This window comes from Aquarana catesbeiana, linkage group LG03 (assembly GCF_042186555.1).
Source record: "Aquarana catesbeiana isolate 2022-GZ linkage group LG03, ASM4218655v1, whole genome shotgun sequence".
Lineage (NCBI taxonomy): Eukaryota > Metazoa > Chordata > Amphibia > Anura > Ranidae > Aquarana > Aquarana catesbeiana.
Genome location: NC_133326.1, coordinates 37194482 through 37206810, shown reverse-complemented (window position 1 = coordinate 37206810; position 12329 = coordinate 37194482). Strand labels below are relative to the sequence as shown.

At 44.4% G+C, this 12329-nt stretch overlaps 1 long non-coding RNA gene across 1 annotated transcript in view; it reads left to right on the top strand.

The window, feature by feature from the left end:
* Positions 1-3205: 3205 nt before the first annotated feature.
* The window catches only part of LOC141134425 (uncharacterized), a 55223-nt gene continuing 46099 nt past the window's right edge, over positions 3206-12329 (top strand). Inside the window, exon 1 of the long non-coding RNA XR_012243142.1 lies at positions 3206-3397. This is a non-coding gene — a long non-coding RNA (uncharacterized lncRNA). The remainder of the gene's footprint in view (positions 3398-12329) is intronic.

Genomic DNA, 12329 nt, shown 5'->3' with positions numbered 1-12329 from the left:
GTGGTATTAGTTGAAAGTTTAGACAACTTCAAAAAATGTTTAAACGTGACTTCGGTAACTGCAATAAACAGTTTTTTTTTAATCTTTATATAAACAATTTAATAAGAACAACAGAACATTTGAGACATTTCATTGAAATAGGCCATCAATTACAAGATATAAAGGTATAAACAAACCCACACCCCAGCATGAGGAAACCAGTGGTGAGATGACTGGAGCTTTGTGACATGGTCCATTATCCCGCTGGAAGGAGCCATCAGAAGATGGGTACACTGTAGTCATAAAGGGATGGACATGGTCAGCAAAAATACTCAGGTAGGCCGTGGCGTTTAAACAATGCTCAAATGTACTAAGGGGCCCAATGTGTGCCAAGAAAATATGCGCCACACCATCACTACCAGTCTGCTTCTTCTCTGACCTCAACAAGACATTTGTGTCCACACAACTGCCACTCACTGGATATTTTCTCTTTTTCTGAACATTTTCTGTAAACCCAAGAGATGGTTGTGTGTGAAAACCTCAGTAGATCAGAAGTTTTTGAAATACTCAGACCAGCCCATCTGGCACCAACGGCACCAACGACCATGCCATGTTCAAAGTCACGGAGACACCGCTTGCCACGGGGGGGGGGGTGAACAGCCATTGGGCATGGGTGTTTACCACGTGATTGGCCGTGATGAAGTCACGGCCGATCACAGATGGTACCGCCACACTTTGCATGGCACATGCACGCGATTGCGATCGCACTGCGCGTGCACATTGGTGGCAGCGTGTTACTGGGAACACTGCTCGTCACCGACGCTGGTTAACAGCCATTGACTGGCGGCTGTTTACCACGTGATTGGCTATGATCCTTTCACAGCTGATCACTATACGTAAACATAGAGGGGAAACAAAATGTTACCGGGTTCTCCTCCTCACACACCGCACCGATCATCTGTGAGAAGGAGATTGCAGGAACATCTCGTGACTGCTTACAGTGTACACCAACCACACTGACTACCCCCCAATAAAGAGGACCTGTCATCACTCATCAAAGTACCTGTCACAGTTCATCTGAGTACCTGTCACGGTTCATCTGAGTACCTGAGTACCTGTCACAGTTCATCTGAGTACCCGAGTACCTGAGTACCTGTCACAGTCCATATGAGTACCTGAGTACCTGTCACAGTCCATATGAGTACCTGAGTACCTGTCACAGTCCATATGAGTACCAGAGTACCTGAGTACTTGTCAAAGTCCATCAGAGTACCCGAGTACCTGTCACAGTCCATCTGAGTACCCGAGTACCTGTCACAGTCCATCTGAGTACCCGAGTACCTGTCACAGTCCAACTGAGTACCCGAGTACCTGTCACGGTTCATCTGAGTACCTGAGTACCTGAGCACCTGTCACAGTCCATATGAGTACCTGAGTACCTGTCACAGTCCATATGAGTACCAGAGTACCTGAGTACTTGTCACAGTCCATCAGAGTACCCGAGTACCTGTCACAGTCCATCTGAGTACCTGAGTACCTGTCACAGTCCAACTAAGACATGAGTACCTGTCACAGTTCATCTGAGTACCCGAGTACCTGAGTACCTCTCACAGTCCATATGAGTATCTGAGTATTTGTTACAGACCATATGAGTACCAGAGTAGCTGAGTACCTGCCACCGCCCCTTCAGAGTACCCGAGTACCTGAGTACCTGTCACAGTCCATATGAGTACCTGAGTACCTGTCACAGTCCATATGAGTACCTGTCACAGTTCATATGAGTACCGAGTACCTGAGTACCTGTCGCTGCCTTTCAGAGTACCCGAATACCAGTCACCAGCCCATCAGAGTACCTGAGTACCCATCTGTAGCCCATCAGAGTACCTGAATACCTATCACTAGGCTATCAGAGTACCAGAGTACCCGTCACCAGGCCATCAGAGTACCCGAGTACCTGTCACCAGCCCATCAGAGTACCCGAGTACCTGTCACCAGCCCATTAGAGTAACCAAGTAGCTGTCACCAGCCCATCAGAGTAACCAAGTACCTGTCACCAGCCCATCCAAGTGCCCGAGTACCCGATTTTGTGGGTAATTCCATTGTCCTGGTGCTCAAGGACCTTCAAAAGTGTGATAGGTAGGAATGAAATGAGATGTGTCATTTATGCTCGTAGAACGCCTGAAGATGCTACTTCAATGTTGGTCCTCTGTATGTGGCCAGGCTGTGAAAAAGTCTCACACATGTGGTATCGCCATACTCAGGAAGAGTAGCAAAATGTATTTTGGGGTGTAATTTGTTGTATGCATATGCTGTGTGTGAGAAATTTTGCAAAGAATTGTGGGGAAAAAATGACAACTTAAAAAAACTCACCATGCTACTTACTTTATACCTTGGAATGTCTACGTTCTAAAAAGGGGTCATTTGGGGGTATTTGTACTTTCCTGACTTGTTAGTGTCTCAAGAAATTAGATATACCTGATGTACTGAAGGCCTGATCAGATGTGATCAATTTTCAGTGATTTGCACCGTAGTTTGTAGACTCTATAACTTTCACAAAGACCAAATAATATACACTAATTTGTGTTATTTTTACCAAAGATATGTATCAGTATAAATTTTGGCCAAAATTGATGAAGAAAAATTACTAATTAGCAACATTTTATGACAGAAACAAAGAAAAAGGCATTTTTTCACAAAATGTACTGTCTTTTTTTATTTATAGCACAAAAAAATGAAAAACCCACTAATGATTAAATACCACCAAAAGAAAGCTCTATTTGTTTAAAAAAAAGGATGCAAATTTCATATGGGTACAGTGTTGCATGACTGAGTAATTGTCATTCAAAGTGTGAGAGAGCTGAAAGCTGAAAATTGGTCTGGGTAGGAGTGTAAGCGCACTCTATTGACGTGGTTAAACATGATTAAAATCTGCTTTGCAAATACCCTTTTTTACTTTCATAAAAGATCTCTTCTTCCGGGAATTGGCAGCTCCATCTTTACTTTTGATCTATGTCTCTTGTGTGGACGTCATTTCCGCCCCTCCTTTGTCCCCTTGCCTAAATTTTGCACATGCACAATAGCAATCGTGTCTAAAATTAAGCATAATTTCCATCGAAAAACCACTGCTTTATTTCCATTCAGAAATAAACTTTTGTATGGCTCTACTTGCTCTGTGATGCCCTGGTTCACTCCCCCTGTGTGACGTCTCATACAGTCACAAGGGGAGAACCAGGAAGCTGAAGAGAAGGGCACATATCAAATGATTCTGTGCTGTGCCGTTTACAGGGGAAAGAAATGACACAGCATGCTGAGGATACAGAAACGGCACACATAGTGTGCCATGAAAGAACGGATGGACTGTGCATGCGCCGATGACGTCACTAAAGTTTGCAGGACAGATTCTGAAGAGACAGAACCAGTAAGTAAAATTTCACAGGCAGTGATTAGCTGCCAGTACAGTAAAACCTTGGTTTGAGAGCGTTTTGCAAGACAAGCAACATTTTTTACAAAACTGTGACTTGATATACAAGCGATGTCTTGATATAAGAGTAGTGTCATGTCACAACTGAGTATAAAAGAGAAGAGAGGTGCCTCTAAGTGTAGCAATATGGTTACATTTAATGAAGGTACAACATTTAGAATCTCACATGGTTGATGATTAAAACAGCACATCTAAGTATGCAGGCATCCGGGGTAAAGCTATCCACATAGACCATCTCTGCACTGCCATAGGCATCGTCCGTTCCACGTTCAGCTCCACGAGCGCCTCAAACCTCGTTTTTAGATCGCTCTACTGCAGGGTAGTCTTCCTGGTCATGATTGCAGACTGACAGCAGTGAGAGCCGGTCTATGTGAACCGCTTTACCCAGATCCCTGCATATTTAGACGTGCCTCTTTTAATCATCAACCATGTGAGTTGCTAAATGCTGTACCTTCATTAAATGTAACCATATTACTACACTTAGAGGCGCCTCTCTTCTCTTTTATACTGTGTAGCTCCTGCTGGATTTTGCTTCTAATCCCCTTGTGGAGGCTTCTATTTGTGGATGGACATTTTATGGTTACACAACCTATCATATTGCTATAATCTTTTTATATGGACTATAAACTGAAGGACTTATGAATAAATGGTTGTGGAACGAATCATTTGAGTTTCCATTATCTCTTATGGGAAGATTTGCTTTGATATACAAGTGCTTTGGATTACAAGCATGTTTCCGGAGTGGATTATGCTCACAATCCAAGGTTTTACTGTACTATGTAGATTGTATTGAGCTAAACAGAAAGTGGTGATTTTACAACCACTTTAACCTATTAGTATGTCCAGCATGGAGTGCAGGAGTAAACCAGAGTACCCACAAATGCACAGGGGGAGCAGCCAAACCCCAGGCATGTAGTGTTGTGGTTGGGATTTGAACCAATGACCCTAGGACTGCTAGGTGGAGATGCTAACCATTTAGCCAACATGCTACTTCTAGATGTACTTCTGAGAAAGGAAAATTTACAGGCCTATGGAAATTGTTAGAGTAAAAAACACACATACAGATTAACCTGAATGGGCCTGTGTCTTTTTTTCACCCTTATAAACAATGAAATAAATTATAAAAATTACCTTCACACTAACCCTGCCTATACTTGTCTACCTGATATAAAAAAAATGTTGAGTGAAGTGATTTTGTTTTTTTAAACATCCAATAATATGTGCCTGTCCTTTGCAGGATTTAATAGGATGTGAACCCAAATGCACATTACTGCGCTTCACCTTGCTTACCACTATAACACTGTATATGTCAGGGCTTAAAACAAAGTCCCCTGTCTTTCATAAATACTTACTTAGAAAAGTTAGAGTTTAAAGTATAACTAAAGCAAAACATTTTTTTTTTATTTCTTTATTTTATTTTAGTTGTCATACATATAGAGAAATAAAGAATTTCATTAATCCATCAAGCATATGAGTTCCAACGAATCCATTCAAACTCCAGTTAACAGCATTACTCCTATCTTAAATACATCTACAGAAAAAACAATAACTAGTTATTTGAGATAGTCCCCATTCTCTCTTCCGTTAGACCTGCTTCGTATGCCCTGACAACATACTTTACTAAGAAGAAAAACCTCTACATATCTGAAGAGGCAAAAGGAGAATTGTAAGAAGCCCCATGAGGGAAAGAATTCCTAAAAAAAACAACACTGATAGGGGAGAGGGAGTCGGAGTTGGCGGGGAGACGTACCTAGGAAAAGGCAAGTTTACTATACCATCATCCACAGAAGTGAGGTCACCCCCAAGGCCCCACACTCCTCTCTTTTTCAAATACTCTCAGGAGCAAAGAGTTTCTAAATACCGTATTTATCGGCGTATAACACGCACTTTTTTCCCCTTAAAATCAGGGGAAAATCGCGGGTGCGTGTTATACGCCAATCCCCTGCGATCACCCGCTGACTGAGCTTCAAAATCGCCAACCGCGATTTGAAAATGGCACTGCCGGCGCCGAAATACACAGAGCCGGTCCTCGGCTCTTCTCGCCCACTTTCGGCTTCACTCGAGCGCCGCCCGAACCTAGCCGAGTGTACTCGGCTAGGTTCGGATAGCTCCACTCACAGTCACGCCCATCCCAGGCGGGACTACGAGTGGAGCAGAAAGTGAACGAGAGCCGCCGAGAAGAGCCGAGGACGGCTCTGTGTATTTCGGCGCCGGCGGCGCCATTTTCAAACTGCAGTGACAATGAAAAGTCACTGCAGTTTAACTGCAGCCTGAGCAAGGCTGCAAATGGACACAGAAAGCTGCAGATCAGCACTGACAAAGCTGCAAGGCTGCAAATGGACACTGATAAGGCTGCAAATGACACCAAGGCTGCTGACTGCAAGGCTGCAAATGACACCAAGGCTGCTGACTGCAAGGCTGCAAATGACACCAAGGCTGCTGACTGCAAGGCTGCAAATGACTGCAAGGCTGCAAATGACACTGGACAAGCATGCAGATGGACGCTGTGCAAGGCTGCATTGATGGGCATTTAAAAGTAAGTTTTTTTCCTTAAAACATTTTTTTCCTTATAATTCCCTCCTAAACTTGGGGTGCGTGTTATACGCCGATAAATACGGTATGTCTCCTTTCGATTTTGAGCCGATAACAATAAATCCTCCATCCTATTAACCACTTGCCGACCGCCGCACGCCGATGTACGTCCAAAGTTTGGCGGCGGATATCGTTGTTATGGCAGCAGCTAGCTGCCATAACCCCGGTATCCCCGTTTTCGTGCGGCGGTCCGCTTTCAGATAAAAGTGGTCTCTGTGGCAGATTCGCCGCAAGATCACTTTTATCGGTTCCGGGAGAGGGGCCCCCCTCCCGCCGTGATCCGGTGCCCTCCGGCGCTTATTGGAGCTGTCGGTAGCGGCGGAGGCGATTGTGTCTGTCTCCTTGCTGTGCCTGGAGATGAGTGAGGCTAAGATGGCGCCCACTCGTCTCCATGACACTGCGGGGCGGAAGCGACGTCAAAACGTCACTTCCGCCCATACGTCTTAAAGGCACATCTTTTTCAATGTAATTTTTTTAAATGACTTTTTTTTTTAATTGCATTTTAGTGTAAATATGAGATCTGAGGTCTTTTTGACCCCAGATCTCATATTTAAGAGGACCTGTCATGCTTTTTTCTATTACAAGGGATTACATTCCTTGTAATAGGAATAAAAGTGACACTTTTTTTTTTAAACATTGTAAAAATAAATAAAATCATGTAAAATAAATAATAAAAATAAAATTGTTTTTTTTTTTTAAAACCCCCCGTCCCGACGAGCTCGCGCGCATAAGGTGTTAAGGAAAAAAACAATATATAATGTTTGGTTGTTCTAAGTAATTTTCTAGCAAAAAACCTGTTTTAAACATGTAAACACCTAAATTCCAAAACGAGGCTGGTCCTTAAATGGTTAACCTCTTCAATTCGTGTGACCCATGTAAGAATTGTGGGAGGGTACGTATCTCTCCACTGCCGTACGATACATGATCTAGCCACGTTAAACATTTTTATTAAGTTTTGGACAGAGTGGAAATGGATTAGAACCCCTGTCAGTTTGTATTGCTGTCTGTGCCCCCATTAGGGAGATTCACCCTCTCTATTTGTACTGTTAACCATTATCTAAGAAAAGGTAGGGAAAGTGGGATTATTTCGGTGCCAGAGACAGGTTAGAACACACTGATTATAAAAAATACTTTTATTGATATACAAATCTAAAAAGTATACATAATTGATACATATACATAGTAGCCAATTAAATTAGACAAAATGAGCTTAAACAATATAGATATTAACCGACACCAGAGATGTTGACAGGTGATCGATAGTTTGTTGATCCCTATTAGTTTTGCCAAAACATTGGCTTCATCAGGGGAATAAGCAAATAATACAGAAAAATAAAAACACTAAAGAGAGGGAAAAAGAAAATACATTAGTTATAAGACCCAAGTCTCCTAAAATAATTCAAGCGAGCAGTCATATTACAGAAAAATCACAATTTTGTCTGAGCAAAACCCCCCGCCCCCCCCCCCCACAAAACACCCTGCTCCCAAATACCAGACATACCGTGCCAAACGACATAGGGCAAGGACCGCTAAGCTGTGGGGGATGGTAGTCGATCCCAACCCTGTAACTGGCTACAGAGGGCTCAAAAAGGGTGCCTATAGAAACTGAAGATTAACATAATGATTATAGTGCTTGACTAAAAATAATTATTTATTAATCAAGTAGGCTAATAAGCCTCAATTACATACCAATAGTTAAACATAAGAAGAGCGCTAGGAAATGTGCTAAGTCGGTTAAAATAGGTGCTTGAATGTGTTTAGACCAGAAATTATGTGTTATAGCCAAAGGAACTGAAACAGAAATTTAATGCACAATGGTAGCATTAATGAGGGGCTAATGGAGCTATAAATGAAAGGCATCTTTTATATAGCATTCACAACAAAAGTGTAAAAGTAAAGGTGCTTACCATAACAATGCAAAAACGCCAATGATCGCAATAAGATGCACAGTACTTTAGGGTCCCACCGTCAAAGGAGCTGAACACAGGAACCCCCAAAAAAAGGGGGAAAAGGCCTCCCAGTGAATCCAATAGGCTAGGTTATCTAAATACAAATTCAGGATATATATAGTCAGTAGGGATGAGCCGAACACCCCCCTGTTCGGTTCGCACCAGAACATGCGAACAGGAAAAAAGTTCGTTCGAACATGCGAACACCGTTAAAGTCTATGGGACACGAACATGAATAATCAAAAGTGCTAATTTTCAAGGCTTATATGCAAGTTATTGTCATAAAAAGTGTTTGGGGACCTGGGTCCTGCCCCAGGGGACATGGATCAATGCAAAAAAAAGTTTTAAAAACGGCCGTTTTTTCAGGAGCAGTGATTTTAATAATGCTTAAAGTCAAACAATAAAAGTGTAATATCCCTTTAAATTTCGTACCTGGGGGGTGTCTATAGTGTGCCTGTAAAGGGGCGCATGTTTCCTGTGTTTAGAACAGTCTGACAGCAAAATGACATTTTGAAGGAAAAAACTCATTTAAAACTACCCGCGGCTATTGCATTGCCGAAAATACACATAGAAGTTCATTGATAAAAACGGCATGGAAATTCCCCAAAGGGGAACCCCGAACCAAAATTAAAAAAAAAAAATGACGTGGGGGTCCCCCTAAATTCCATACCAGGCCCTTCAGGTCTGGTATGGATATTAAGGGGAACCCCGGCCAAAATTAAAAAAAAAAAATGACGTGGGGTTCCCCCTAAATTCCATACCAGACCCTTCAGGTCTGGTATGGATTTTAAGGGGAACCCCGCGCCAAAAAAAAAAAAAAAAAACGGCGTGGGGTCCCCCCAAAAATCCATACCAGACCCTTATCCGAGCACACAACCTGGCAGGCCGCAGGAAAAGAGGGGGGGATGAGAGTGCGGCCCCCCCTCCCTCCTGAACCGTACCAGGCCACATGCCCTCAACATTGGGAGGGTGCTTTGGGGTAGCCCCCCAAAACACCTTGTCCCCATGTTGATGAGGACAAGGGCCTCATCCCCACAACCCTGGCCGGTGGTTGTGGGGGTCTGCGGACGGGGGGCTTATCGGAATCTGGAAGCCCCCTTTAACAAGGTGACCCCCAGATCCCGGCCCCCCCCCTGTGTGAAATGGTAAGGGGGTACATAAGTACCCCTACCATTTCACGAAAAAAGTGTCAAAAATGTTAAAAATGACAAGAGACAGTTTTTGACAATTCCTTTATTTAAATGCTTCTTCTTTCTTCTATCTTCCTTCATCTTCTGGTTCTTCTGGCTCTTCTGGTTCTTCTGGTTCTTCCTCCGGCGTTCTCGTCCAGCATCTCCTCCGCGGCGTCTTCTGTCTTCTTCTCCTCGGGCCGCTCCGCACCCATGGCATGGGGGGGAGGCTCCCGCTCTTCTCTTCTTCTCTTCTTCTCTTCTTCTTTTCTTCTTTTCTTCTTTTCTTCTTTTCTTCTCTTCTTCTCTTCTTCTTCATTTTCTTCTCCGGGCCGCTCCGCAATCCATGCTGGCATGGAGGGAGGCTCCCGCTGTGTGACGGCGCTCCTCGTGTGACAGTTCTTAAATAACAGAGGGGGGGGGCCACCCGGTGACCCCGCCCCCCTCTGACGCACGGTGACTTGACGGGACTTCCCTGTGACGTCACGGGGAATGCCACAGGGAAGTCCCGTCAAGTCACCGTGTGTCAGAGGGGGGCGGGGTCACCGGGTGGCCCCGCCCCCCGTTATTTAAGAACTGTCAGACGAGGAGCGCCGTCACACAGCGGGAGCCTCCCTCCATGCCAGCATGGATTGCGGAGCGGCCCGGAGAAGAAAATGAAGAAGAAGAGAAGAAGAGAAGAAAAGAAGAAAAGAAGAAAAGAAGAAGAGAAGAAGAGAACAGCGGGAGCCTCCCCCCCATGCCATGGGTGCGGAGCGGCCCGAGGAGAAGAAGACAGAAGACGCCACGGAGGAGATGCTGGACGAGAACGCCGGAGGAAGAACCAGAAGAACAAGAAGAGCCAGAAGAACCAGAAGATGAAGGAAGATAGAAGAAAGAAGAAGCATTTAAATAAAGGAATTGTCAAAAACTGTCTCTTGTCATTTTTAACATTTTTGACACTTTTTTTGTGAAATGGTAGGGGTACTTATGTACCCCCTTACCATTTCACACAGGGGGGGGGCCGGGATCTGGGGGTCACCTTGTTAAAGGGGGCTTCCAGATTCCGATAAGCCCCCCGCCCGCAGACCCCCACAACCACCGGCCAGGGTTGTGGGGATGAGGCCCTTGTCCTCATCAACATGGGGACAAGGTGTTTTGGGGGGCTACCCCAAAGCACCCTCCCAATGTTGAGGGCATGTGGCCTGGTACGGTTCAGGAGGGAGGGGGGGCTGCACTCTCGTCCCCCCCTCTTTTCCTGCGGCCTGCCAGGTTGCGTGCTCGGATAAGGGTCTGGTATGGATTTTTGGGGGGACCCCACGCCATTTTTTTTTTTTTTTTTGGCGCGGGGTTCCCCTTAAAATCCATACCAGACCTGAAGGGTCTGGTATGGAATTTAGGGGGAACCCCACGTCATTTTTTTTTTTAAATTTTGGCCGGGGTTCCCCTTAATATCCATACCAGACCTGAAGGGCCTGGTATGGAATTTAGGGGGACCCCCACGTCATTTTTTTTTTTAAATTTTGGTTCGGGGTTCCCCTTTGGGGAATTCCCATGCCGTTTTTATCAATGAACTTCTATGTGTATTGTCGGCAATGCAATAGCCGCGGGTAGTTTTAAATGAGTTTTTTCCTTCAAAATGTCATTTTGCTGTCAGACTGTTCTAAACACAGGAAACATGCGCCCCTTTACAGGCACACTATAGACACCCCCCAGGTACGAAATTTAAAGGGATATTACACTTTTATTGATTGACTTTAAGTATTATTAAAATCACTGCTCCTGAAAAAACGGCCGTTTTTAAAACTTTTTTTTGCATTGATCCATGTCCCCTGGGGCAGGACCCAGGTCCCCAAACACTTTTTATGACAATAACTTGCATATTAGCCTTTAAAATTAGCACTTTTGATTTCTCCCATAGACTTTTAAAGGGTGTTCCGCGGCATTCGAATTTGCCGCGAACACCCCAAATTGTTCGCTGTTCGGTGAACTTGCGAACAGCCAATGTTCGAGTCGAACATGAGTTCGACTCGAACTCGAAGCTCATCCCTAATAGTCAGTATGAAAGCCACCAAACAGTATATAACTAAATAAAAAGAAAGGAGATAAGTATTTAGTCCGTATGGGTAAAAAAGTTTGTGTTACCTTAATCAAACAGCCGAACCACAGCGCGTTACCAGCAACAAATGAATGTGAAAATTTTACAGCCTTATGAGTCCCCCACCCGACCGGCATAAGCAATTAGCCAATCGGGAGCGGATAAAAGGCAGCCCGGGCGCATGCGCAGTAACCGTGGTCAAGTGCCTACAATACCCAGTATACCGTGCGCTATCCATATCACATGGTAAAGTACCAGTGAGAGTGGACAATGGAGCGCGATGCAGGTATAGGGCCTGACAGTGAATAGGGGAGGAGTAGACACACTCCGCCCATTCAGAGAGGGAGGAAAAAGAGGCTGATGTATGTGACGAATGGATAGACTGTGAAGGCCCTGGCCGAAGGGGCGGGCTGACTAAGGCAAATCAGCCCTTGGGTGTCCATGCAGCCAAAGGCTGTGGAAGGACTAAATCCCCAGCTGACCTGGAGGCGCAACCCCAGCTGCACTGGGGTCAGCAGGGCAGACCGGAGGCAAGAACAGGAAATGAAGGGGAACAGCGGGGGGAATGGGAAGGACAAACAGTCTGGCGGCTATATGAAGCTACAACCACCAGATGGCGATCTTCCAACATGATGCTCACGATGAATTGATGGGGGAAAAAAGGAAAAACAATAAAATATAATAGAAACAACAATGTTGCAATATACATCATAGATATTTTAAATTCAGTTTCTTATAGGTTGCATGAACAGATAATACAGATTCCAGCAAGGGTATTTTACGATCAACAACAGTACATACAGAATGTAAGTGATTAATGTTACGAATAAACCAATCCATCATAACCATTTATCAACCATTTAACAGTTAACCATTATAGTTGAAAATAAAAGTAAAAGAAAATCCCAAATTTTGTCCCCTAAAACACAATAGAGGGAAAATCTTCCAAAGGGGACACTATTTCTGGTGACCAGGAGGTCCCCAAGGGATTCCCTTAATTTGCAGGGATTCCCTCTCACTTCCTGTCTTGGCTATGCAACAGGAAGTAAAGGGAAATCAAATGGCAAAATAAAATGACATGG